Source organism: Hyla sarda, chromosome 2 (assembly GCF_029499605.1).
Source record: "Hyla sarda isolate aHylSar1 chromosome 2, aHylSar1.hap1, whole genome shotgun sequence".
Lineage (NCBI taxonomy): Eukaryota > Metazoa > Chordata > Amphibia > Anura > Hylidae > Hyla > Hyla sarda.
This window is the reverse complement of record NC_079190.1, coordinates 34763928-34786749: the sequence shown is the minus strand read 5'-3', so window position 1 is coordinate 34786749 and position 22822 is coordinate 34763928.

The window sequence follows — 22822 nt, the reverse complement described above, 5'->3', positions numbered from 1 at the left end:
TTTGTAGGACCTGCTGTATGTTCTATGACCACCTGCTACCAGCTGCAAAAACCTTATTACCGCCTGCACCAGCAAGTTTTTTAACTCCTTAACGACGAAGGACGTATATTTATGTCCTCCGCTGGCTCCCGCGATATGCCGGCGGAGGACATATGTCATATCGGGTTGGTTCCGGCGGCTATCAACGATCGCGGTGATGCCCTGTATTAACCCTTCAGATGCAGCGATCAAAGCTGACCACCGCGCCGGAAGTGAAAGTATCCCGGCTGCTCAGTCGGGCTGTTCGGGACAGCCGCGGTGAAATTGCGGCGTCCCGAATAGCTTACAGAACACCGGGAGGGCCCTTACCTGCCTCCTCAGTGTCCGATCGTCGAATGACTGCTCCATGCCTGAGATCCAGGCGGGAGCAGTAAAGCACCGATAATGCTGATCACAGGCGTGTTAATACACGCCTGTGATCAGGATGAGAGATCAGTGTGTGCAGTGTTATAGGTCCCTATGGGATAACAATGATCAGTGTGTGCAGTGTTATAGGTCCCTATGGGATAACAATGATCAGTGTGTGCAGTGTTATAGGTCCCTATGGGAGCTATAACACTGCAAAATAAAAAGTAAAAAAAAAGTGTTAATAAAGGTCATTTAACCCCTTCCCTAATAAAAGTTTGAATCACCCCCCCCCCCAAAATAAAACAGTGTAAATAAAAATAAACATATGTGGTATCGCCACGTGTGTAAATGTCCAAACTATAAAAATATATCATTAATTAAACCGCACGATCAATGGCATACACGTAAAAAAAAAATTCCAAAGTCCAAAAAAGCTTATTTTTGGTCACTTTTTAAACCATTAAAAAATGAATAAAAAGTGATCAAAAAGTCTGATCAAAACAAAAATGGTACCAATAAAAACTTCAGATCACGGCGCAAAAAATTAGTCCTCATACTGGCCCGTACGTGGAAAGATAAAAAAGTTATAGGGGTCAGAAGAGGAAATTTTTAAATGTATAAATTTTCCTGCATGTAGTTATGATTTTTTCCAGAAGTGCGACAAAATCAAACCTATATAAGTAGGGTATCATTTTAACCATATGGACCTACAGAATAATGATAAGGTGCCATTTTTACCAAAATATGCACTGCGTAGAAACGGAAGCCCCCAAAATTTACAAAATGGCGTTTTTTCTTTGATTTTGTCGCACAATGATTTTTTTCTCTGTTTCGCCGTGAATTTTTGGGTAAAATGACTGATGTCACTACAAAGTGGAATTGGTGACGCAAAAAAAAAAAAGCCATCATATGTATTTTTAGGTGGAAAATTGAAAGGGTTATGATTTTTAAAAGTTAAGGAGGAAAAAAACGAAAGTGCAAAAACTGAAAAACCCTGCATCCTTAATGGGTTAATGGGTCCCGCAGGACCCATTAAAAAAACTTGCGGGTGCCGGCGGTAATAAAATTTGGGGGGGGGGGGGGATTCATCAAAACGTGTTGCCATAGCACCCAATCAGATCGCTTCTTTCTTTCATTCATTTTTTCATTGAAAGAAGCGAACTGATTGGTTGCTATGGGCAACTCAGCAACTTTTCCTCTGGACAGGTTTTGATAAATCGCCCCCAAACTGTGCAGGGACTCTCCTCCCACTTGGTACAAGCAAGGGTGAAAGACAGTGTTTCCCAACCAGGGTGCCTCCAGCTGTTGCAAAGCTACAACTCTCAGCATGTCCGGACAGCAACAACAGCTTTTCTGTGGCAGATTTTCCTCAGCAGATCTTATTGAACTCAAAGCAATCTTCTGAGGTTAATCTGTGGCGGTTAGAGCCCATAGCGGTAAACCTACCCTTATTGTATAAATAACTCCTGACAGAGTGTCACTAAATCATGTTTTTGTTTTCCATCTTTTGTCATCTGTCTCAGGATCTTTCAAGCCAAGAGGACAGGTAAGAAGGATACATCTGTACTTAAAGGGGTACTCTGGTGGAAATTATTATTTTTTTTTATTTTTATGAACTGGTGCCAGAAAGTTAAACAGATTTGTAAGTTACTTCTATGAAAAAATCTTAATCCTTTCAGTGCTTTTTAGCAGCTGTTTGCTACAGAGGAAAATCTTTATTTTTTTGAATTTCTTTTTTGTGTTGTCCAAAGTGCTCTCTGCTGACACCTGATGCCTGTATCAGGAACTGTCCAGAGCAGGAGAAAATCCCCATAGCAAACCGACAGTCCCTGACACGGACAAAGGTGTCACCAGAGAGCACTGGGGACTAGACAAAAGAGAAACTTTTTTTTTTATATATCAACTGGCTCCAGAAAGTTAAACAGATTTGTAAATTGCTTGTATTAACCTGTTGGTGATGAAGGGCGTATGCATACGCCCTTGCATCCTGGTACTTAAGGGCGAAGGGCGTATCCATATGCCCATGGGAATTTCGGTCCCCGCTGCGCGCCGGGCGGGGACCGGGCCGGGGTGACTGCTGTTATATATCAGCAGGCAACCCGTGCAAATGCCCAGGGGGGTCATTAGACCCCCCCATGTCGGTGATCGGCACAAATCGCAAGTGAATTCACACTTGCAATTTGCGCCGATTCCGGGTCATTACGGGTCTATAGTGACCCGGTGACCCGGAATAGAAGGGGGATCGTGGGTGTCTAAGACACCCACGATCCCCCTAATGCGATAGGAGTGAGGTGGCAGGGTTGCCACCCCTCCTATCTCTGCTATTGGTGGTCTAGACGCGACCACCAATAGCAGATCGGGGCAGGGGGGGTTTACTTTCATTTTCCCCGTCCTGCCCACCCACAGTAGGCGGGGCAGAACGGGGAAAACGAAGAGGAGCGGCGTCGGAGTCCACTTACCCCTCCGGAGGCTGCGGAGCAACGGCGGACGGCGGACGGCAACGGAGATCTGCGGGCGGCGTGCGGCAGAAGAGGACGGCTCCCGGATGCGACGGAAGCCGGTGAGTAGTTGCCTAGCAACATCTAGAGGGCTACAGTCTGAGACCACTATAGTGGTCTCTAGACTGTAGCCCTCCAGATGTTGCAAAACTACAACTCCCAGCATACCCAGACAGCTGTTTGCTGTGTGGGCATGCTGAAATTTGTAGTTTTGCAACAGCTGGAGGTCTACAGTTTAGAGACCACTGCACAGTGATCTCTATACTGCCCTCTAGATCTTGCAAAACTACAACTCCTAGCATGCCCACACAGCTGTTTGCTGTCTGGGCATGCTGGGAGTTGCAGTTTTGCAACATCTGGAGGTCCACAGTTTGGAGATCACTGTTCAGTGGTCTCTAAATTGTAGCACTCCAAATGTTGCAAAACTACAAATTCCAGCATGCCCACACAGAAAACAGCTGTCTCGGCATGCTGGGAGTTGTAGTTGCGTACCTCCAGCTGTTGCATAACTACATCTTCCAGCATGCCCTTCTGTGATCAGTACATGCTGGGAATTGTAGTTTTGCAACAGCTGGAGGCACACTGGTTGGAAAATAATGGGTTAGGTAACAGAACCTAACTGAAGTTTTTCCAACCAGTGTGCCTCCAGTAGTTGCAAAACTACAACTCCCAGCATGTACTGACAGACCGTGCATGCTGGGAGTTGTAGTTTTGCAACAGCTGGAGGCTCACTGGTTGGAAAATACTGAGTTAGGTAACAGAACCTAACTGAAGGTTTTCCAACCAGTGTGCCTCCAGCTGTTGCAAAACTACAACTCCCAGCATGCACGGTCTGTCAGTACATGCTGAGAGTTGTAGTTTTGAAACAGCTGGAGGTTTGCCCCCCCCCCCCCCCCCCCCATGTGAACGTACAGGGTACATTCACACGGGCGTGTTTACAGCAGGTTTCCTGCTTCAAGTATGAGCTGCGGCAAATTCCAAGCGGGAAACTCACCGTAACCGGCCAGTGTGATTGCACCCTAAAAACACTACACTACACTATACTAACACCTAATAAAGAGTAAAACACTACATATACACCCCCTTACACTGTCCACCCCCCTCCCCCCAATAAAAATGAAAAACTTATTTTACGGCAGTGTTTCCAAAATGGAGCCTCCAGCTGTTGCAAAACAACACCTCCCAGCATTTCTGGACAGCCACTGACTGTCCAGGCATGCTGGGAGTTTAGCAACAGCTGGAGGCACCCTGTTTGGGAATCACTGGCATAGAATACCCCTATGTCCTCCCCTATGCAATCCGTAATTTAGTCCTCAAATGCGCATGGCGCTCTCTCACTTCGGAGCCCTGTCATATTTCAAGGAAACAGTTTAGTGCCACATATGGGGTATCTCCGTAATCGGGAGAAATTGCACTACTAATTTTGGGGGCTTTTTCTCCTTTTACCCCTTATGAAAAGGAAAAGTTGGGGTCTACACCAGCCTGTTAGTGTAAAAAATAAAATTTTGACACTAACATGCTGGTGTTGCCCTTTACTTTTTATTTTCACAAGAGGTAAAAGGAAAAAAAGACCCCCAAAATTTGTAACGCAATTTCTCCTGAGTACGGAAATACCCCATATGTGGGCGTTAAATGCTCTGCGGGCGCACAACAAGGCTCAGGAGTGAGAGCGCACTATGTACATTTGAGGCCGAAATTGGTGATTTGCACAGAGGTGGCTGATTTTACAGCGGTTCTGACATAAACCCAAAAAAATAAATACCCACATGTGATCCCATTTTGGAAACTACACCCCTCACGGAATGTAATAAGGGGTACAGTGAGCATTTACGCCCCATAGGCGATCCGTGAAACAGTGATACGTGAAAATGAAAAATGTAATTTTTTTGTTTGCACAGCCCACTGTTCCAAAGATCTGTCAAACGCCAGTAGGGTGTAAATGCTCAATGTACCCCTTATTACATTCCGTGAGGGGTGTAGTTTCCAAAATGGGGTCATATGTGGGGGAGTCCACTGTTCTGGCACCACGGGGGGCTTTGTAAATGCACATGGCCCCCGACTTCCATTCCAAACAAATGATCTCTCTAAAATCTCAATGGCGCTCCTTCTCTTCTGAGCATTGTAGTTCGCTCGCAGTGCACTTGACGTCCAAACATGGGGTATTTCCATACTCAGAAGAAATGGGGTTACAAATTTTGGGGGGCATTTTCTCCTATTACCCTTTGTAAAAAAGTAAAATTTGGGGAAAAAACTGAATTTTAGTGGAAATTTTTATTTTTTTCATTTACACATCTGACTTTAACAAAAAGTTGTCAAACACCTGTGGGGTGTTAAGGCTCACCATACCCCTTGTTACGTTCCTTGAGGGGTGTCGTTTCCATAATAGTGTGCGATGTGTTTTTTTTTGCTGTCCTGGCACCATAGGGGCTTCCTAAATAGGACATGCCCCCCAAAAACCATTTCAGAAAAACTCACTCTCCTAAATCCCATTGTTGCTCCTTCGCTTCTGAGCCCTCTAGTGCACCCACCGAACACTTTACATACACATATGAGGTATTTTCTTACTCGAGAGAATTTGGGTTACAAATTTTGAGAGGATTTTTTTCCTTTTACCCCTTGTAAAAATTCAAAAACTGGGTCTACAAGAACATGCGAGTGTAAAAAATTAAGATTTTGAATTTTCTCCTTCACTTTGCTGCTATTCCTGTGAAACACCTAAAGGGTTAACACACTTACTGAATGTCATTTTGAATACTTTGAGGGGTGAAGTTTTTATAATGGGGTCATTTATGGGGTATTTCTAACCAGAAGACCCTTCAAATCCACTTCAAACCTGAACTGGTCCCTGAAAAATTCCGATTTTGAAAATTTTGCGAAAAATTGGAAAATTGCTGCTGAACTTTGAAGCCCTCTGATGTTTTCCAAAAGTAAAAACTCATCAATTTTATGATGCAAACATAAAGTAGACATATTGTATATGTGAATCAATATATAATTTATCTGGAATATCCATATTCCTTATATGCAGAGAGCTTCAAAGTTAGAAAAATGCAAAGTTTTCAAATTTTTCATGAATTTTTTGAATTTTTCACCAAGAAAGGATGCAAGTATCGCCGAAAATTTACCACTAACATAAAGTAGAATATGTCACGAAAAAACAATCTCGGAATCAAATTTATAAGTAAAAGCATCCCAGAGTTATTAATGCTTAAAGTGACAGTGGTCGGATTTGCAAAAAATGCTCCCGTCCTTAGGGTCATATAGGGCTCCGTCCCCAAGGGGTTAAAAAAAATCTTAATCCTTTCAGTACTTTTTAGCTGCTGAAGTTAAGTTGCTCTTTTCTGTCTAAGTGCTCTCTGATGACACGTGTCTCAGGAACTGTCCAGAGTAGAAGCAAATCCCCATAGCAAACCTCTTCCACTCTGTGCAGTTCCTGAGACAAGCAGAGATGTCAGCAGAGAGAACTATGGCTAGACAGAAAAGAACAACTCAACTTCAGCAGCTGATAATTATTGGAAGAATTAAGATTTTTTAATAGAAGTAATTTACAAATCTGTTTAGCTTTCTGGAGCCAGTTGATACATAAAAAAAAAAAAAGTTTTTTCCTGGAATACCACTTTAAATTTAAAAAATCGTAATTCTTCCAGTACTTATTAGCTGCGGAATATTACAGAGGAAATTCTTTTCTTTTTAGAACACAGTGCTCTCTGCTGACATCTCTGTCCATTGTAGGAACTGTCCAGAGTAGCATATGTTTGCTATGGGGATTTTCTCCTATTCTGGACAGTTCCTAAAATGGACAGAGATGTCAGCAGAGAGCACTGTAGTCATGATTCAGCAGAGAGCTCTGTGTTCCAAAAAGAAAATAATTTTCTCTGTAGTATTCAGCAGCTAATAAGAACTGGAAGGATTAAGATTAAGTAATTTACAAATCTGTTTAACTTTCTGGCACCAGTTCATTAAAGAAAAAAAGTTTTCCACAGGAGTACCCCTTTAACCCCTTCATGACCTAGATAGTTTTGGCCTTCATGACCCAGTCCGTTTTTTCAAATCTGACATGTGTCTCTTTAAGTGGTAATAACTCTGAACTGCTTTTATCTGGCAAAGTGATTCAGAGATTGTTTTTTCCATACATATTGTACTTTATATTAACGGTAAATTTTTGTTAATACATGAAGCGATTTTTGTGAAAAACTCTAAAATATTGTGAAAAATAGAAAAAATTTCCTTTCTCTATGTTTGAAACTCTATACTTGTAAGAGAAATAGTCATGCCAAATAAATGTAGTTATTAATTCACATCCACAACATGTCTACTTTATGTTGGCATCATTTGTTAAACATTCTCTTACTTTTTTACGATATTAGAAGGCTTATATTATTATGTCAAATATATAATTATTAAAAATTTTCTAAAAAAGTTTAAAATCACTGTATGTATATATATATATATATATATATATATATATATATATATATATATATATTATAATTTTTTTTACTTCTGTACAACAGCTCCCCCCTAGTGTCTAGTGCACAAAACATGCATTACAGGTTTGGGACACTAGGGGGAGCTGTTGTACAAAAAAACAGCTCCTTTACAAAGAAAATAGAAATAAGAAAAAGTGAAAGTGAAACTAAAGCATGCAGCAGCCACAGCATCAGCAGCTCGGGATGGGTAAAGGACACTGGGGGAAGGGGGGACAGGTAAGGGACACTGGGGTCTCCTAGCAGAGCAGTGTGTGTGTCCCGATCCCCATGATCGGGACACACACACTGCGCTGCTCAGGATTTTTCTGTGCGAAATGTCAGATTTGAGCAATCGTTGTGAGGGGGGGGGGGACGACACAACCCCCCTAGGTCCCAAGGCAAGATGGCTGATTATCAGTGACAGCCACAATCTTACCAGGCGTGGCGGGATGCCACGAGTAGCGGCCAGTGTCTGCATGACGTACATGTATGCCATGGGTCAGGAAGGGGTTAAAGGAGTAAAGGGGGTGGGGCAAGAGCAGACAAAAGATTCTGTAATAAGATATAGGATAAAAAAGTAAATTAACCCTTTCCGTGCTCAGTGTAATCTGAAACAATCTATCTCTGAGTATGATTTTATAGTATTACTGGTGTTCTCCCTTCAGGCTTATAGGTGCACCCACTGCATACAGAGGTAGCAGTGCACCTGGACCAGTCTTTCCCAACCAGTGTGCATCCAGCTGTTGTAAAACGACAACTCCCTGCATGCACAGACAGCCAAAGGCTGTCCGGGCATGCTAGGAGTTGTAGTTTTGCAACAGCTGGAGGCACCCTGGTCGGGAAACACTGGTAAAAGACATGAGTGCAAGGATCACGGAAAATAGATGAGGTACAAAAAGGGAAAAAATGTGGTAAGGGATATAATAATGTTAACTATCACCAGAAGGGGGCCTCTTTATTAATCTTACCTTGATAACCCATTGTTTTTGGATGGCGATGCTATATAGGTTATGTACGTTACAGATTCCAAAAAGTCTTCCAAAACAGATTTCTATTTCTTCCCGAAACAGCACCACCATGGGCTGTATTTTGGAATTTTAGCTCAGCCCTATTATAAAAGCAATGCTGATTTTTAGGGGGCGGGGGTGTTTATCATGCTCTCACACGATCAGGGGCGTACCTAGAGCATTTGGCACCCGGGGCAGACCCTTTGTTTGGCACCCCCCCCCCCCCACACACACATGCACCCCCCTTAATTACACCCCCCTCCCTCCCCTCCCCCCAGGGGCGGACTGACAACACTCGGGGCCCCCGGACCAAAAAAAAGGCAAGGGCCCCTGCTAGGCTCTGCAGCTCGTCAATCTTCTGCCACGCTCCTATTCCACCCAAATCCCACACACAATAAATTAAAATTTATATATGTAAGAAACACTTTAACGTAGGTAAATTTCTATGACCAATAATACTGGTATACAAGAAGTAAATATATACCACCACACACTAACTGGATAATACTGCCATACTGTACTGAATAAAACCACCATACACAGACCAGTATACTATAAAGGATCTGTATTCAATATAAGTGATTATATACAGGACCATATGGTGGTAGATATCAGCTGTACACAGGATGTGTATACCAAGTGATTAAAGTTACATTTTGATACTCACAATTACGTCTTTTCTGGTCAGCGGCGTCCTCTTTCCTTTTCTTCTCCATCCGGATAAGACCGCCATGTGGATCTCTTAACATCTGCAGGAAAAACGTGTCAGATTCTGCATATATTCAGTGCCCTCCTCTACACAATATTTCCATCTATAGGCCCACAAACTATAATCATGCCCTCCTTGGTGTCCTGCACAGTAAAAGGGCAGGTAGGTAGGTAGCCAGGTAACCCCCTCTTTCCCATAGGTATATGCAGAGTTACACCCCCCCCCTCTTTCCCATAGGTATATGCATAGTTACACCCCCCCTCTTTCCCATAGGTAAATGCAGAGCTACGCTACACCCCCCTCTTTCCCATAGATATATGCAGAGTAACACCCCCCTCTTTCCCATAGGTATATGCAGAGCTACACCCCACCCCCCTCTTTCCCATAGGTATATGCAGAGTTACACTCCCCCCTCTTTCCCATAGGTATATGCAGAGCTACAACCCCCCCCCTCTTTCCCATAGGTATATGCAGAGCTACAACCCCCCTCTTTCCCATAGGTATATGCAGAGCTACCCCCCCTCTTTCCCATATGTATATGTGGAGCTACACCCCCTTCCCCATAAGTATATGCAGAGCTACAACCCACCCTCTTTCCCATAGGTATATGCAGAGCTACATCCCACTCTCTTTCCCATAGGTATATGCAGAGCTACACCCCACCCTTCCCCATAGGTATATGCAGATCTACAACCCCCCTCTCCCTCCCTTTCCCATAGGTATATGCAGAGCACCCCCTCTCCCTCCCTTCCCTATAGGTATATGCAGAGCACCCCCCTCTCCCTCCCTTCCCTATAGGTATATGCAGAGCACCCCCCCTCTCCCCCCTTCCTCATAGGTATATGCAGAGCACCCCCCCTCTCCCTCCATTCCCCATAGGTATATGCAGAGCACCCCCTCTCCCCCCTTCCCTATAGGAATATGCAGAGCACCCCCCTCTCCCCCCCCCCCTTCCCTATAGGTGTCTGCTGGGGATCTGAGACGAGCGTCCCCGACCTCAGCAGTGGCGGCGGCGGCGGGTCAGTCCGCCCCTGGCACCCCCCTTGAGAGTGGCACCCGGGGCGGGCTGCCCCCCCCCCCTTGGTACGCCACTGCACACGATCACTAGTTATACAGTGCTATTTGTTTTATTCCAGCACAGTGGCCTCTTACACAAAATGATGTGCTTACTGTACATCAGAGGATGTCAGTCCTGGGTCAGCTGACTTCCTGTGAACTATAGGATGATATCATACCACACCAGATCCCCTTCTGCTAGCTCACCCCTCCTCTCCCTTCCCAGATTTTATGCTGCTGAAATATTTCCCTAAAAAAATTACTTTTAGGGTGGGGTCACACGTAGTGTATACTGCTGTGCAGCGAAAAATATGCTTTGTATTCTCCTATTAGCAAACATGCACGACTACCTGGCGGCAGCCCTGTGTGCACAGTAGGGTTTGGAGACGGGCCCCATCATAGTCACGTCAGCACACTGGCCCTGTCTCCAAACTTCACTGCACACATGGCGGGTAGCCCTGTGTATTTGCTCATAGGACAATACAAAACGTATTTTCTGCTGCGCATAGGAAACACCGCTCTACATTATTATCTAATGTGCTGCACTATATAAGCAACTAAAAATAAAAATCCTATTGTGCTTTTTAAGAATCCAGTAATAATATATTTATTAATGAATGGTAGACGTCTCTGTACTATGAAACACGTGCTGACATAATGAAGACATGGAGTCCATATGTATTAGTGGTCATTGTGGTAATTGGTGCTCGCTGTCATCTCAGGAGCCCTTTCTCACCGCACTTTCCTCATTAGCCCCCTCAACACATGACGCCCATAGCGCGTTGAATTCTTTTTTTTTTTTTTTTTTTTGATCCTGTCCCGGTATTCATTAGAGAAGAATGTATGAAGCAAATGAGCCAACTGCACTATGTGAACTCATCTTAAGAACTAGCAAGCTTCACCAGATCAATTCATAGACATAACCAATGCAATGTTTTCAATTTGCTGCACCATGATCTAATAACTGCAATATAGCTACAGTTTACTCCCTGACACCCCCCCCCCCCCAGTCCTGTGTACTAACATTGTATAGCATAAATAGGCATTTTTGATATTAAGTTCTCTCGGAAAGTGTAATGGAGATTGCATAATATGCTACTAGTTGTGCAACCTTCATTATCCTCCAAAAATAGAGCCATTTTTGCCCATAGGACAATTCTGGTATTGCAGCTCAGACTCATTTACAGTAATCAAAGACTTTTTTTTTTTAATTTTTAATACTCTACCTTTGCTTTGAAACTGAAGTACCTATCTATTTTGAAGTCACAAATTTTTTGTTGTTGACACCTTTTTGCAGTTGTATGTTGCTACATGGCAGAACTAGGGTTCCCCTATTGCAGTGGCTTTTCCTTGGTTCGCATTATGACTCCCAATACTTAGCTGCCCCCAGGATTTATAGGAGACCTAGAATAGGATGACCAGAAAACAGTCGCAAGGGAAGAGATGAGATAAAAAAAAAAGGACAAACAAGACAACATTGGAAACACCTAAATTATTTTCTTTCCTTTGTCCTTACCCTAATGTAAACTTACAAGAAAAATAAGCTACAGCAGCTGTCCCTGTAATATCCTTGCACTAACCCTGCACTAAACAATGCATAAGAAACAAGAGAAGGCACTAAGACCCAGAAGAACACAATTAAGATAAAACTGAAATTTCCAGACCAACTCACAATGCTGTATGACTTCCAAGCACTAAAGCCAGATAACATGAAAAGAGAACACATTTTTTTTTATTTGACTGTGCTTCTGGGGCTATAAAGTTAGTATAGTTCATAATATACGGGGAGATTAATCAAAACCTGTCCAAAGGAAAAGTTGCCCAGTTGCCCATAGCAACCAATCAGCTCGCTTCTTTCATTTTTAACAAGGCCTCTGCAAAATGAAAGATGTGAGCTGATTGGTTGCTATGGGCAACTGGGCAACTTTTTCTCTGGACAGGTTTTGATAAATCTCTCCCATAGTGTCTGTACATGTGTTTAATGGCTGGTCTTACAATTCTTATGTGATCTTTGCTCTGATGTTAATTTTCATTACATTACTAGTCAGGTGTTAAAAGGGAGCCAGTCTGTGCTTCAATGGGTGAAGTGACCTCTGGGTGGGAGGGGATCATTCCCCACAGGGCTTCAGCGGTGCTGCAATGGGTTGGATGATTGATGTGTGGGAGGGAGAAAAGTGACCTCACACTTACAAACATGGGATCCTGGAACTTGTAGTTGGAGGGGTTGAACTCCAACAAAAAATAGCAAATTTACAAAGGGAAAGCAGCAGTGGTATAGTGGACTTACAACCCAGCCATTTAGTCGCGAGACAAGCATGGATCCTTCCTAAGCAGGTACAGTACATTAAAGTTACCTCATGATGGATAACCCCTTTAAGCCTAGGCAACACTTCGGAGGGTTTGACCATGGCTTCCAAGCCACCTCTGGCCTATTTTCGGTGACCAGAGATGGTTGGGAAGCAGAAAACCACCTAGACCACTGACAATTTGTGTAACTCCCATTGACATTAATAGACGTTGCATGAATAGTGTAGCACCGGCAGCTAAGCTGTTTACATGACTCTGGAAGTCATGACAGCTAAATGCACTTTTTGCAACCGGTTCTTATAGTTCCTGTTCATTACCAAGGAGGCAGCTCGGCTCTCAGAGAGAAAACACTTATATAAATATTGTACGATACCCGAAATTTTAATATTACATTTTGTTTCATAAATGTACCCTCAGGCACATGTCTAGAAGAGAAGCTGAACAAATAACTGAAAATACACTTTAATGGGATTTATCTTCAAAATGTCCGACAGTACAAATTTCTATTAAGTTAATTACCGCATGAAATTAGTCTATATAAAAATATAATGGTTATGCTAATGGAAGATTCAAAAAAGCATTATAAACGGGATTCAGTACATAACATCTGTTGGCTGCCATGTGCCAAATAGATAAATAAAAAAAAAAAAAGTGTAGCGCCAAATAACATTTTTGCACAGATTACTTGTCTTTTAGAGTACAAGCGTGGACCACCTATGGAGCAAAGCTTCGCTCTCTATGCTTTTACCCAGCATGCAAAAAAAAAAAGAGAGAAATTTGATATGTGTGAAAAAGTTATGCTTGTAAAAAGTAAAAATCAATTCTAAATTTCAATAATATAAAGTTATTTTTGTATCTTTGTTTTTTTATCTTCTAGAAATAATTCACTGAAAAGGTAATCAAATTCACAACATATTACTGAAAAGGACTTAAAGGGTAGCTCCCACCATCACTTTTTTCTTTTTTCTGTCCCTGCCTATTACCCATCTATCCCTAACCCCCTCCCTGCCTTTAATTTTTTTTTCTACATATTAAAAAATGCCTTTTTGTCTGCCTGGCAGTGCGCTCACTACCAGGCAGACTTCCCCAGCAGGCACCACGTCACTGATGCCTGCTGGGGCCGACACTTCCGCCCGTAGTTCACTATTTGCTGTCAGGGCATGCTGGGAGTTGTAGTGGGGAAACCACTGGAGGCATACTGTATAGGTGAATGGCCGCACATCCCGCTCCCGCCTCGCAGCTCGCAACCCCCCTGGCCCTGCTGCGCTGCTGAACCCACTACCCCCCTCCCCCCGCAAAAGCACAAAAACACATTGAAAACAGACCCAACATAGATATTTTTACCTGTCGCCGGGAGCCGGGGCCTGCCAGGGAGCCTGCGCGCTTCCTCTTCTTTCAAAGCACTCGCTCCCACCTGTCTGATTGACAGGCGGGAGCGAGCACCGCAGTGAATGAATTTTGACTCATTGCCAGGCTTCAACGAGTCGAAATTCATTAGTGACGTCACTACCTAATGCAATCGGCCACTAGGAGGGCGACCCCTAGTGGCCGAATTTAAAAGTGATTTTAAACTGTTTTAAAATCACTTTTTTTTAAATTAAAGTATATTAAAGATATGTTGTAGTACTTAAGTACTACAACATATACATTTTTTGATTTCATGACAGTGCCCATTTAAAGTATTTTGGGATACAAAGTTAAAATAAGTTCAGTATATGATGGGAACATCCACTTACACACCTACATCTACAAGGGGGGCAGATATTTAGCATTCTGAATGTACATAAATTTGGGTTCCTGTATAGAATGCCGTCAAGCTGCAATAACCACAGTTTTCCAAGTGTTACTATGCTAACATGGTAAAACCATGGCAAGTAACTGGAAACCACGTGTGGTTACTGTGGCTTGTCCACCCCAAGGCTTCTTAAAGGGGTACTCCACCCCTAGAAATGTTATCCCCTATCCAAAGGATAGGGATAAGATGTCTGATCACGGGGTCCCGCCGCTGGGGACCCCCACAATCTGCCAGAAAAAAAACATGCATCCATTAGCCATGATGTGTGGGTGTAGTTTTGAAATTAAAAGAAACAGAGGGAAAGCTGTCAAGCAGCTATGTAGGCTCTTAAAGGAGATCTGCAGTCTTAGACACTTATCCCCTAGGGTCTGAACGCTGGAACCCCCCATGATCTCTTGTACAGGGCCCTGGCTCGGCTGTGGCTCTCCCGTGCAGGAGTAGTTTCGGGCGCAGCATGACGCCGCAGCCAACACGCCCCCTCCATGCATCTCTATGGGAGAAGTGGAGAGCTGTAAGGAGGGGGCGTGTCGATGACCTCATTGAGGTTGACGACACTTGCATTAGCCGCACAGAGCAGCGGTAATGCTGGGTCCCCGTACAGGAGTCCGCGGGGGTGAGGGGATAAATGTCTAAGGCTGCAGTACTCCTTTCAGTAGTATGTATATATATATATATATATATTTAAAAGAAAGTTGACTGCAGCACACCGGCGTATCCCAAAAAAGTTGTAGCTTTATTCCATAAATACAGTGACTACTTTTCTGCGGTGTCATACCATCATTATCAAGGGACTTGACAATGGGGGGGTGAGACCACAGAAACATAGTCACTGTATTTATGGAATAAAACTACAATTTTTTTTGGGGATATGCCAGTGTGCTGCAGTCAACTTTCTTGTACCTACCTCGTTGGACCCAGGACCGGGGCCCCTGTGATTGCTTGCACTCACCACCTGCACTTTATTACTCTGGTGTGCTGCTCGTCTCAATACCTAACTCTGATTATGTACATATAAATTTCATGTGTCTAGCACCAACATTTCACTTACAAGTACCTTCTTTCTGTTGCTCACTTAGTTTGTCATCCTGTGCTTTTCCTCCCTGAGTCTGCTGTGCTGTGCTGGTTCATTCCTCCAACAACTACAGGCTGTTCCGTAATCCCCTCCTCTCTGTTTTCATGCTGCCGTCTGATAGATAGGACAGGAGTGAATACGGAGGAGTGCTAGTCCCATCCTCATTTACTGGACTTTTTCCCAGCCTGTTCTTCACCTGGGACAAATATGATGCTGTAGCGAAACAGGGTTATGTTCTGGATGGTATGGGGATCTCTATAACAAAGTAGACAATATTTTTAATGAAATTAAGTACATGAGAAATATGAACATTTTGCCAAAATGTACAATATTTAAATGTTGATTCTGACAGTGACCATTTAAGGGGCTAATGAATATATAATATAACTAAGTATTTCATCTATAAATTCACACTTACTGTATCTGGATGAGGTGCTGACTGGATGAGGATTTCATGCTGGGGATCTGCTGATTTGTATAACTATTTATTTGTATTAATTTAACAGCATAAAATTGGCAGAAGATCTTGTGAATGTACCCTGAAATTGAGCATTCTACAATGGATAATGATCGTTCCAGTAAAGGTGCCAGCTCGACAAGTAACTGGCATAGCAGTCAATCACAGAATGCAGTTCAAATGAATTAATACCAGGAGTGAAGGGAAATGTTTGAACATCTAAAAGTCCCCGTTATGCGTTCTCATTATAGACAGTCCTCCTGACCCCAGCCATAACCTCTCCCTCCTTTTAAAAACTTATATAGCCAAATGTAAAGAAATAAATTGAGCGCTCCACAGTAGACACTGTCTTCTAACTTGTTCTGCTTGTTAAACCCATGCCCTGGTCAAGAATAATAACCACAAGTATTCCTTAATACCAGTGATGCTTTTTCTGCTTTTTGAAGAATGAGTTGAAAATAAAACATGACTTCTAAGTGTCTCTTGCAATATAGACTTAATGTAATAGAAGAAAAAAATGACAAGTGGAAAGACTGACACATCGAGGCATTCTCTTCTATTAATTAAGAATAATACTGAGATACAGAGGAAAGGTAAAGGGAACATCACATAATGAAGAGATCACCTCATTGCCATCTGGTGGATAATATTCTTAAAATAAAGAAGATTGATGGTCAAGTTATCTCTATTATAAGAAATGTTATATATCTTGTACATTAAACATTAAAATCTGTAAGAGTTGATATCTGGTAGTATTTACTGTGTTTCTTGCACTAGAGTCCTAAGTAGAAATTAGCGAGACGAGTCTGGCGAACCCATACCCAGAAGTTTGGGGTGACAGCGGCTCCCAAAACTTTAGAACATTGCCAGGCTTGGCTAGTCCACTACTGTCTGCTGGCTACTACTAGCACCAGTCCACAACTGCCTGTTGTCTGCTGGCTACTACTAGCACCAGTCCACAACTGCCTGCTGTCTGCTGGCTACTACGAGCACAAGTCCACAACTGCCTGTTGTCTGCTGGCTACTAGAACAAGTCCACAACTGCCTGCTGTCCGCTGGCTACAACTAGCACAAGTCCACCACTGCCTGCTGTCCACTGGATACTACTAGAAAAAGTCAAAAACTGCCTGCCATCCATTGCTAACTACCACTATCACCAGTCCACCATCTTTGCTTCTGCCATTAGCAGCCAGACCTGCACATACACAACCAATGATCCCACAAAAAAAGGAAAAAAAAATGTTTGGCTTTTCATACAAAAGCTATTTCTTTTTCATCATTTCGTGACACCAATCCTGTTGGTGCATCTCCCAAAAGGTAGAATTTTGGAACACTTGGAAAAAACCACAGCGTCTTCTTGACTTGCCACCCACAAAAGCTGTTGCAGCTCCCAAAAAAGAGAACTGCTTATCATTTTTTTTTAACTTTTCTTCAAGTTCTTCACTATTTTGAAACACTCTCACAATCCTGTTGTAACTCCCAAAAAGGGAGAATTTTTGGAATGCTAAGAAAAATCCATTGTGTCTTCCTCTGTGTGCATTTTAACATCAGCAGGCATCGGTCAAAAACAATGTATACCTTCTAAAGATTTATTTTAGTGTTAAAAAGACAACAAAATTTGCTAATACAGTGTTTTTAAACTAGCTGTTAGTTACAATTGGTTACCACATGTTGCATGTTGTAACTTTGAAATTAATTTAGCCTTAAAACCAGCCTTAAATTAGCCTTAAAACCAGTTAAAAAAATCTACTTAAATACATTCCTGGGTGACCTAGGAGAGTTCTACATGACTTTAGAACTTAAAAACAAATGTTTTTGCTGTTTAAATTTAGATTCCAGCATCCACAGAAAGAATACATATATGTCTATTCTTTCTGTGGACGCCGGAATCTAAATTTACACAGCAAAAACATTTGTTCCTACATGAGATAACAGATATTCGCCTTGGATTCTTCGTTGGCCATCCAGACTGCTTAATTCACCTACAGTGACCCTTTTTCCCAAGACTGTGTTTTGGAGCATCTTAAGCAGCTGGATCTGGGACTTCAGCTCCCTAAGTTAGTCTGGTGTTTGACTCCCTTTAAAACATCTAACATAAGTTAAACCAGAAATCATGATAGTTCGTAGAAAATAGTTTTTATGAACAACAGCTGAAAGTCTATGAAGAAACTTTCGTTCTGAGGGTGTAAACCAGATGGTAGCCTAACTTTTTGGATTTGCAACTCACAGGCACCCCAGCACTCAAAATACAGAGCTCTACATATTTTAAACCCATCTCTGGGAATACGATATTAAGGGCTAATAGTAATCATCCCATCCAAACAGTAAGAGCCATCCTAGTGGGAGAACTACTAAGACGTAATTGCAACTGTACATCCCAATCCATATTTTCAAAGGAGGCTAAACAATTGGAGGAAAGACTATTGAGAAGGGGATACAAACATAAACAATTGAATAGAGCCATGAATATAGTAACCCCCCCCCCCCCCCAAAAGAGAGAATTTATTGGCAGAACAGAAAAAGAAAAAACAAAAAAAAAGACATGACCAAAGTAGGACCCATAAACCAGTACTAGCCATCACCTATAATCCACAGTTCAACAAAATTCGAGAAATAATAATCAAACATCTCCATCTCCTAAGGGAGCATGACATTCTTGCAAGTATTGTGCCAAAGAAGGCATGCACACTAAAAGATAGTCTGTCTCCCAGTTTGGTTAACTCTGAAGTGCAGGGTATGAATACGTGGCTACGTAATAGTTTTTTTTTTATAAATGTGGAGCTAACCGTTGTAAATCCTGTGATGTAGAAAAAGTCTGCAAAAATTTCCCTGGCGCCATAGAAGGTCAAAGCTATAACATAAAGCAATATGCTAATTGCAATTCAACGAACATGGTGTATGTAATAGAATGCACTGCCTGTAGCCTGAGGTATGTAGGATGCACCTCTCGGCCATTAAAAGTCAGGATCCGCGAACACTTATATGACGCGGTAAAAACTGAAAGCAATAGGAATAAATCGGGTGCATGTCTACATCTTTCCCAGGTTCACAATGGCAGTGTGGCAAGTTTCAGGGTATATGGAATTGAGAGAGTTAACAAAGCCGCAAGAGGGGGCGATATGCAAAGAAAACTGTTCAGCCGGGAGGCTTTCTGGCAATATACATTGCGGACCAGAGCTCCCCATGGTTTGAACAAAAGAAAGGAATTCATGCTGCACTATTAATGAACTGACATTTGCTCATACGTTGTTGCAACAAGTAACTAGTTACATTAACATTAGGCACCTTATATACGGGCCAGTTTTTTCTTCTAGTATACAAGATTCACACTTGCAAAAAGGCTGAGCAATATTTACATGTACCAGTTCACACAGTGCGGTACTTGGATCGCGATTTATCAAGTGCAAAATGGTTCTGATGTAACTAAGTCAATATTGTTATGTGTTCACATTTAAATACAGCTCCTGATGGATAAAAATTTACACATTGTGACTCCTGAATTGTCACCTCCGCAGTCTCTGATATTTATTAATAAGTTTGGCAGTTCATGTGGGAGACATTGGAGGTGACAAGGGAGATATCCAGCTAGGAATATGCAACAGTCAAGTTTTAAAGTATACCTGTTTGTGTCATATTTTAACCCCTTAAGGACCGGGGTTTTTTCCGTTTTTGCATTTTCGTTTTTTGCTCCTTGCCTTTAAAAAATCATAACTCTTTCAATTTTGCACCTAAAAATCCATATGATGGCTTATTTTTTGTGCCACCAATTCTACTTTGTAATGACGTCAGTCATTTTGCCCAAAAATCTATGGTGAAACAGGAAAAAAAAATCATTGTGCGACAAAATTGAAAAAAAACCCGCTGTTTTGTAACTTTTGGGGGCTTCCGTTTCTACGTAGTACATTTTTCGGTAAAAATGACACCTGATATTTATTCTGTAGGTCCATACGATTAAAATGATGCCCTACTGGGGGCGTGGCTTGGCCGCGAGACGAGATGGCCGCTTAACTGTACAGCTCCGCAGCAAGCCCATGGGATAAAGCTACTTTCTCCCTGCCAGCGACTCACCCAGCGACTCCAGGTGCTTCCAAGGCACCATGGCGACTTGGAGCAGGAAAAGGACGACCAACCCAGGAGATCATAAGACTTTAAAACACTTTTTTGCTCCGGGCCTGAATTCGGCGCGAGGGAACAAGGATGGCGCTGCCTCTTCTCGCTATGGCGCTGACACAGTGAGTCCTACCCTGCCTATATCCCTCGGAGCCCCTTCCCAGGCCGCGACTACCTCTGATCACTCCTCGGGGTCCATGTCCCCCTCCAGAGCCGGTCCTACCTGCTTTCTGCCGACTGATTGGACTGTCGCTACCGACCCCGGCCAGGAAATGGCAACGGAGGGAGAAGACGATACCTTACCGCTACAGCCTAGTGATGTATCTGCCCTACTGGAGGCTGAATCTAGCTCACCACCACAGCGCTGTGCCTCTTCTCCCCTTGCTAGTCCGGCTAAGCAAAAACCGAGGCTCTCTGCTGCCGCAGAGGACCCATGGACCGTTGACCCTATAGGAGATGCAAGCGGAGGGGTGAGTGGAGAGGATGTTTTTGCCTCTTATCAGGCCTCTGACAGAGCGGTCTCGGAGGCGACTCTGAAGGAGATGCTGCAGCTACTCCGGTCCTCCCTGCACATGGACTTCACTTCGCTGCTTACACCTGTCAGCTCCTCGGTTAAGGCCTTAGAACGCAAAGTGGTACATACCGAATCTAAGATGGCAGCCTTTGCTGCGGCCCACAATAGCCTGGTGGATGCGCATAACGCACTAGATGACAAGACTGCAGCTGTGCAGGAGAAACTAGTGGACTCAGAAGACCGCAACAGGAGAAACAATGTCAAATTCAGGGGCATCCCTGAGACGATCCCAGGCTCTCAACTGTCGATCTACGCTACACTTTCTTTAAGACTAAGGACTCACTCTTACGAATTTCGAGGAAAAGCAAATCCCTCCCAGCGCCTTATGAGGGTATCCAGCTTTTCGTGGATTTATCAGCTGCCACACTCCGAGTGAGGAGGAATCTTAACCCCATCACCCAGGAACTCAGGAAGATGGGGTCCCTTACAGGTGGGGCTTCCCCACGAAGCTCCTTGTGCAACACCGCAACAAGATGCACGTCATCTCCTCGGTCCCGGAGGGACATGAGCTTTTGAATGGATGGGACCCTGAGGCTCCTGGACGCCTCGATCCACAGCCCCGCTCCCCTGATCAAGGACCCTCGGCGCCTCCCTGAGCCGGACTGTGATCTGTCAGCTTCAGACCTTCACAGCCAAGATTGGTTGTCTCATGTCTAAGAGCATGTTATCCCCTATGGCTTTCGCTGCTTAGTACATCATACAGTTGATTATTTTTCACGTTCCCGAATTATAGGTGTCTGTTGATATCTACTCCATTGTTTTTGACATGTTAGTTTGCTTTTACTTTTCTTTTCTTTTGCTTGCAGTGCTTTACACACCAGCTTCACTGACTGGGCGTCCTGTGACTGGAGAGGGCGGTGAGCGACGGGTGAGTCTTGCTGCGCTGGTGCATCCCCTTTTTCTTTTCCCTCTTCTTCTCCCCCTTACTCGCTCTTCGCTATTATTTTGCCACTTTCCCCCCTCCCTTCCACATCCCACCTTTTCATCTCTGGTTCCTTTTCCTCCTCCGCACCTATTAGCTGACTCCCACCTAGTGATTATGGGTATTAAGGTAATGTCCCTGAATGTGAACGGACTTAACAGTCCTCAGAGACGAAACTTTCTCTGGCGAGAGGCGTTGCGCAATCCTGTGGACATACTGTGCATCCAGGAGACACATGTGTCCTCTACTCATCCCCCACCTCTGCGTCATAGAAAGTTTCCGACTATTGTCTCTTCTGAATATGTTAAGAAGAAACGGGGGGTCCTAATAGCGTTTAGCGATAACCTTGCAGTCAACATACAGCAAACAGTGATTGATCCTCAAAGTCGCTACATCATCATAGTGGGTCTCATTGATAATACTGAATACACTATAGTGAATCTATACGCTCCTAATGCAGGTCAGGGTCGTTTTTTACTGAGGTTGATGAAGAAGGTGGACAGGATCCGGAGGGGTTCCCTGGTGGTGTGTGGAGACTTTAACTCAGTGGCGTCTCCTCCTCTAGACTGCTCCACCAATACTAGCATGCGCAGCTTTTCGCTAACAAATTTCCTAATGGCCCATGACCTTTTTGATATATGGAGACTGCAGCATGCTACAGAGCTTGGGTACACACACTTCTCAGCTAGATTTCATTCTTTCTCCCGCATAGACATGATTCTGATAGGTAGGTCCCTACTAGATAGAATCTCAGGGTCTGACATTGGTCTTAGGACGTGGTCAGACCACGCTCCGGTCTCTGTGACCATATCGGATGCTTTCCCTAAACATTCTGATTTTGTGTGGCGCGCCAATTCCCACCTCATTGCAAACAACACTCATGCTTCCTTTCTAGAAACCGTCCTGACAGAATACTTCACCCTGTATACGACCCCTGACGTCGATCCCACAACAGTATGGATGGCCCATAAGGCGGTGGTGAGGGGTTCATTTATTCAGTTGGGGGCTACCCTGAAAAGACGTAGGACACTTGAGCTAAATGAGTCCCTCAATAAGATCAGGGCTTTAGAGGCCATTCAGCAATCGTCCCCAGCTGGTGACGTTGGAGACACTGCTGAACATCTGCGGGCCGAGCGGCTGCATATGAGGAGACTCTTGTTGCATGACTACGAGAAATCACTTAGGAAGTCTAAACTATCTTACTATGTCCACGACAATAAAGTAGGATCACTTCTAGCGAAAAAACTGAAACCTGAGTTCCTCAAGCAGCGTATCTCTACCCTTAAGCACCCTTCTACTCTGCAACCTCAAACCTCCCCCCGCCAAATAGCAAACGCCTTTAAAGAGTACTATGAAGCACTCTATAATCTTAATCAAGACCCCTCATGTCCTCAGCCTCTTCAACCTGACATTGACGCCTTCCTTGCCTCTCTACATCTCCCTCCCTTCTCTCCTTCTG